Below are 5,766 nucleotides of genomic sequence, written 5' to 3'. Positions count from 1 at the left end.
CGCTGAAACCGCTCCGGTAGTGCATGCCTATCGTTCCGCTTCCCACACTCAATTCTGCACTCTGTTACTGCTTTCTCTCACAAAATGCTGGAGAGACGCGGTAACGCAACCTGATGATAATGGGTCTTCGCTCGAATAACTCGTCTGTTTATTCCCCTGACGCCTGCTGAGTTGCTCCAGCATTCTGTGTGTGTTCTTCAAGATTTCCAGCATCTGCAGAATCTCTTGTGTCTGTCACCGTTTTCCTTGTTGGAATTGTTTTTGCTTTTATTATTGTCACTTGTACCAAGATTCAGTGGAAAGATTTTCTTGCATACAGATCAGGTCATTACACAGTGCACTGAGGTAGAACAAGGTAAAACAATAACAATACAAAGTAAATTGAAACCACCTACAGAGAAAGTGGAGTGCAGGTAAAGAATAAGGTGCAAGATCGTGATGAAGTAGATTGATAAAATTGTTGAACTTTGTGTGATAAGACAGACTCTCGACCTCTTAATCTACTTATCCTAGCCTTGCACTTCGTCGTCTGCCTGAACTGCACTTTCTCTGTAACTGTAATGTAATAAACCAATTTACTCTTCACAAACGTCTTCCCCAATAAACATTAGAACATTAAAGGTGAACACAACATCAAGGACGAAAGGACCTGTCCCTTGGGGTACTGTTCTCTGTTCTATGGTCATTCTCCCCTAACACTTGTCGCAGGTTGAATGGTCTTTCATCCCCATTTCTGGACCTGCTGTTTTATCAAAGCAGCGAGAAGGGTAACCAGAGTCCACGGAGGGGAGGCTGATTTCCGTGATTTGCTGGCCTGTGTCCACAACTCTGTAGTTTCCTGCAGTAACGGGCAAAGCAGTTGCCATACCAAGCCGTGATGTTTTGTACGGTGTATCAATGAAAATTGGTGAGGGTCAAAGAGGATGTGCCAAATTTCTTCAGCTTAAAAACTTCAGTGAAGTAATAACTGGGTCACCTTTTTCACATTATTCTCCAATTCCAATTTCTTGCATGGTCATTTACCTATCTGTCTTCCATAGATTCTTCGTCTCCTTACAGCTCACTAACCCACCTGTCAGATCAGTGTCTTATCATTGTCTTATAACATGAAATTTGTTGTTTTGTGGCATCAGTACAGTGCAAGTCATAAACATTACTATAAAGCAAATTCAAAATAAATTTTATTATCAAAGTATATATATGTCACCATATAAAACCCTGAAATTAATTTTCTTACGGGTAAGTAAAATGGAGCTTAAAGAAGGAATAATTAGGTAGTAAGTTATAAACACAAGAGGTTCTACAGATGATAGAAATCCAGAGCAACAGACACAACATGTTGAGGGAACTCAAGAGGTCAAGCAGCATCTATGGAAATGAATAAACAGTTGACCTTAAGAGCCGAGATCTGAGGTAGTGCTTCATGGGGTCATGGACTGTTCAGAAATCTGATGGTGGAGGAAAAAGACACTGTGTGTGGATTGCTGCGCATATTCTTTCATCAAGGTCATTGTTACAGATTGTAAAAGGTGTAGGAGCCGGCCCTGATCCTCGTGAAGCACTGCCGGCTATTCAGAATCACGTTTAATATCACTGGCCTACATCGTGAAATTTGTTGTCTTTGTGGCAGCAGTACATTGCAATACATAATAATAGAAAAAATAAGAATTACAGTACCTATTTATTCATATATTAAATAGATACATTAAATAAGTAGTGCAAAAATAGTGAGGTGGTATTCATGGGTTGGATGTCCATTCAAAAATCAGATGGCAGAGGGGAAGAGCTGTTCCTGAATCATTGAGTGTGTGGCTCCTGTACCACCTTCCTGATGGTAGCAACAAGAGGAGGGCATATCCTTGGTGGTGTGGGTCCATAATGATGGATGCTGCCTTTTAAAAGCATCACTACTTGAAGATGTCTTGGATGCTACAGAGGATAGAGCCCATGATGGAGCTGACTGAGTTCACAACTTCCTGCAGCTTCTTTCGATCCTGTGCAGTAACACCCCCATCCCCCAACACCAGACAGTGATGCAGCCAACTAGAATGCTCTGCACCATACAACTGTAGAGATTTTTGAGCGTCTTTGGTGACGTACCAAATTTACGTAATGAAATAAAGCCAATGCCTTCTTTGTAGCTGCATCACTATGTTGAGTCCAGGATAGATCCTCAGAGATGTTGACACCCTGGAACTTGATACAGTATTGCTCAATCTTTCCACTTCTGATCCACAATCAGTTCTTTGGTCTTATATTGAGTGCAAGGTTGTTGCTGCGACACCACTCAACTATATCTCACTCCTGTACGTCTTCTCGTCACCATCTGAAATTCTGTCAACAATAGTTGTGTCATTGGCAAATTTATAGATGGTATTTGAGCATGTGGCCAAGTGGTTAAGGCATTCGACTAGCGACCTGAAGGTCGTTAGTTCAAGCCCCAGCCGAGACAACGTGTTGTGTCCTTGAGCAAGGCACTTAACCACACATTGCTCTGCGACAACACTGGTGCCAAGCTGTATGGGTCCTAATGCCCTTCTCTTGGACAACATCAGTGTCGTGGAGAGGGGAGACTTGCAGCATCGGCAACTGCCAGTCTTCCATACAACCTTGCCCAAGCCTGTGCCCTGGAGTGTGAAGACTTTCCAGGCGCAGATCCATGGTCTCACAAGACTAAGGGATGCATTTATTTATTTATTTATTTGAGCTGTGACTAGCCACACAGTCATGGGTGTAGAGACAGTGGAGCAGTGGGCTCAGCACACATCTTTGAGATATACCAGTGTTGATTGTCAGCAAAGTGGTGATGTTATTTCCAATCCTTGTGACACACTAGTCAGAAGGTAACCCATTTACCCTGTGTTTCTATGCTGTTTTCTGCAGTTTGTGATGCAGAGAGTCTTTGCTTCTCACCTCAAGCACCACACAAAGTGGAGGAACTCAGCGGGTCGGGCAGCACCTGTGGTTCCACTTCCATAGATGCTGCCTCTCCTGGTGATTTCCTCCAGCCTTTTGCATGCATTCCTCAAGATTTCCCTCACCCAGAATATCTTCTCTGTGTGTGTGTGATCCTTATTGGGTGGGGGACAGAAAGTAGAAAATAAATTAACATAAAATGCAGGAAACACTCAGTAATTCAGGCAACATCTCAAAGTATGTTATCTGTCACCATACCCTACTTTGAGATTCATGTTCATGTGGTTATCGGCAATAAATCCATTGTAGCAGCGCAGTAGGGTAGTGGTTAGCACAACACTTTACAGTACAGGTGACCCGGGTTCAATTCCTGCCACTGCCTGTAAGGAATTTGAATGTTCTCCCTGCGATGTGTGGATTTCCTCCGGATACTCCAGTTTCCTTCTACAGTCCAAAGACCTACCGACTGATTGGTAGGTTAATTAGTCGTTGAAAATTGTCAGGTAATTAGGCTAGGATTAAATCATGGGTTTCTGGGCAGCACAGCTGGAAGTGCCTATTCCATTCCGTATCTCAATGAATAAATAAATTAATTTATGAAAACTATACATAAACAAAAACTGCAAACAAATAATGTGTAAAGGAAAACAAAAATAAATAATAAAGTTCAAAGTAAATGTTATTATCAAAATACATATACGTAACTGTATACTACCCTGAGATTCATTTTCATGTGGGCATACTCAATAAATATATAGAATAGTAACTATAACAGAATCAATGCAAGGCCGCCCAATTAGGATGTTCAACTGAGTGCCGAAGACAACACACTGGAAATACAAGAAGAAAGAAATAATAATAATAAACAACAATTATACCAGTGTTTCTAAGAAGAATAATGTGGGCTGCCTTAATAACTATCACCCGGTAGCACTCATATTGACAGTGATGAAATGCTTTGAGAGGTTGGCCATGAATAGACTGAACTTCTGCCTCAGCAAGGACCTGGACTCATTGTATTTTGCCTATCGCCACAATAGGTCAACAGCAGATGCAATCTCAATGTCTCTCCACACAGCTTTAGACCACCTAGACAACACAAGCACCTACGTCAGGATGCTGTTCATCGACTACAACTCAGCATTTAATACCATCATTCCCACGATCCTGATTGAGAGGTTGCAGAACCTGGGCCTCTGTACCTCCCTCTGCAATTGGATCCTCGACTTCTTAACTGGAAGACCACAATCTGTGCCGATTGGTGATAACATATCCTCCTCACTGACGATCAACACTGGTGCACCTCAGGAGTGTGTGCTTAGCCCACTGCTCTACTCTCTATCTACACGTGACCATGTGGCTAAGCATAGCTCAAATACCATCTATAAATTTACTGACGATACAACCATTGTTGGTAGAATCTCAAGTGGTGATGAGAGGGTGTACAGGAGTGAGATATGCCAACTAGTGGAGTGGTGCCGCAGCAACAACCTGGCACTCAGTGTCAGTAAGACGAAAGAGCTGATTGTGGACTTCAGGAAGGGTAAGACGAAGGAACACATACCAATCCTCATAGAGGGATCAGAAGTGGAGAGAGTGACCAGCTTCAAGTTGCTGGGTGTCAAGATCTCTGAGGATCTAACCTGGTCCCAACATATCGATGTAGTTATAAAGGAGGCAAAGACAGCAGCTATACTTTATTAGGAGTTTGAAGAGATTTGGCATGTTAACAAATACACTCAAAAACTTCTATAGATGTACCGTGGAGAGCATTCTGACAGGCTGCATCACTGTCTGGTATGGAGGGGCTACTGCACAGGACCAAATGAAGCTGCAGAAGGTTGTAAATCTAGTCAGCTCCATTTTGGGTACTAGCCTACAAAGTACCCAGGATTTCTTTAAGGAGCGGTGTCTCAGAAAGGCAGCATCCATTATTAAGGACCCCCAGCACCCAGGGCATGCCCTTTTCTCACTGTTACCATCAGGCAGGAGGTACAGAAACCTGAAGGCACATGCTCAGTGATTCAGGAACAGCTTCTTCCCCTCTGACATCCGATTCCTAAATGGACATTGAACATCTGAACACAACCTCACTTTTTTTAATATACAGTATTTCTGTTTTGCAAGCTTTTGATTCAATATATGTAATTGATTTACTTGTTTATTTATTATTTTTTTCTCTGCTAGATTATGTATTGCATTGAACTGCTGCTGCTAAGTTAACAAATTTCACGTCACATGCGGTGATGTTAAACCTGATTCTGATTCCGATAAATAAGCCATAAATATTGAGAACATGAGACGAAGAGTCCTTGAAAGTGAGTCCATTGGAACATTTCAATGATGGAGCAAGTGAAGTTATTTCCTTTGGTTCAAGAGCCTGATGGTTGAGGGGTAATAACTGTTCCAGAACCTGACAGTACAGGACATGAGTTGTGGAGTCATTGAAAGTGAGTCTGTAGATTGTGGAATCAGTTCAGTGTTGAGCTGAGTGAAGTTATCCACGCTGGTTCAGGGGCCTGGTGATTGTAGGGTAATAACCGTTCCTGAACCTGGTGGCGTAGGACCACCAGAGAAATCATTCTAATGATAGTCAGGAGCCGGAAACTCTCCATAGATTTCACGTCATATAAGTCAGTGACAAGATAGATAGATAGATATACTTTATTGATCCCGAGGGAAATTGAGTTTCGTTACAGCCGCACCAACCAAGAATAGAGCATAAATATAGCAATACAAAAACCACAAACAATCAAACAACAAAATGCAAACTATGCCAGATGGAAATAAGTCCAGGACCAGCCTATTGCTCAAGAAACCTAATTGAACAAAAAATCTAATTCTGACATG

At 42.1% G+C, this 5,766-nt stretch overlaps 1 protein-coding gene across 2 annotated transcripts in view; it reads left to right on the top strand.

Annotated features, from left to right (window-relative positions):
- LOC140209684 (ceroid-lipofuscinosis neuronal protein 6 homolog) overlaps positions 1 to 5,766 on the top strand; it is a 50,214-nt gene that overhangs the window by 774 nt on the left and 43,674 nt on the right. The gene's annotated exons all lie outside the window — the stretch shown is intronic.

Source organism: Mobula birostris, chromosome 14, assembly GCF_030028105.1.
Source record: "Mobula birostris isolate sMobBir1 chromosome 14, sMobBir1.hap1, whole genome shotgun sequence".
In the NCBI taxonomy this organism is placed as follows: domain Eukaryota; kingdom Metazoa; phylum Chordata; class Chondrichthyes; order Myliobatiformes; family Myliobatidae; genus Mobula; species Mobula birostris.
The sequence above is the reverse complement of the archived record's forward strand: the minus strand, read 5'-3'. Positions and strand labels throughout refer to the sequence as shown.